Below are 523 nucleotides of genomic sequence, written 5' to 3'. Positions count from 1 at the left end.
CTGCCCCAGCACTGCAGGGGGGTCTCCCCAGAGTGGGGCAGAGGGGCAGGATCCCCTCCCTCAACTGCTGGACACAATTTCCACAAATTTCCATTTCAAGAATAATTTTTAAGAGATGCACTTGAGGTTTTTAGGTCTATTTTGGGTTGTTTTTTTTCCTCTAGATAATCCTCTGCAGCGTTGGACTGTGGCGATTTTGGCAACACACCAGTCTTGTCAAATCCTTGAGCTTCAGCCCCACGGAGGCACCCCTGTGCTTGATGTGTGTGATTGCTCTGGCTGTATTTTCAGTTATCCTGTTTTCCCAGGATTTTGGCACATGGCAGGTCCAAGACTTCAGCATGAAGCAGTGAATTAGCACCGAAACGTCCAAGAGGGTTCATGAACCTTCATTTTCCAACAGTTACATCTCAGGAATTTATGGTACTTGGACACCTGTGACAGATGAAATCTGATGTGACCCCAAGCAATACAAAACTGCTGCTGTGACACCTATAAAATAGGTTTATTTTTATTTTCTGTT

This window comes from Merops nubicus, unplaced genomic scaffold (genome assembly GCF_000691845.1).
Source record: "Merops nubicus isolate BGI_N331 unplaced genomic scaffold, ASM69184v1 scaffold39187, whole genome shotgun sequence".
Classification (NCBI taxonomy): Eukaryota; Metazoa; Chordata; class Aves; order Coraciiformes; family Meropidae; genus Merops; species Merops nubicus.
The sequence above is the reverse complement of the archived record's forward strand: the minus strand, read 5'-3'. Positions refer to the sequence as shown.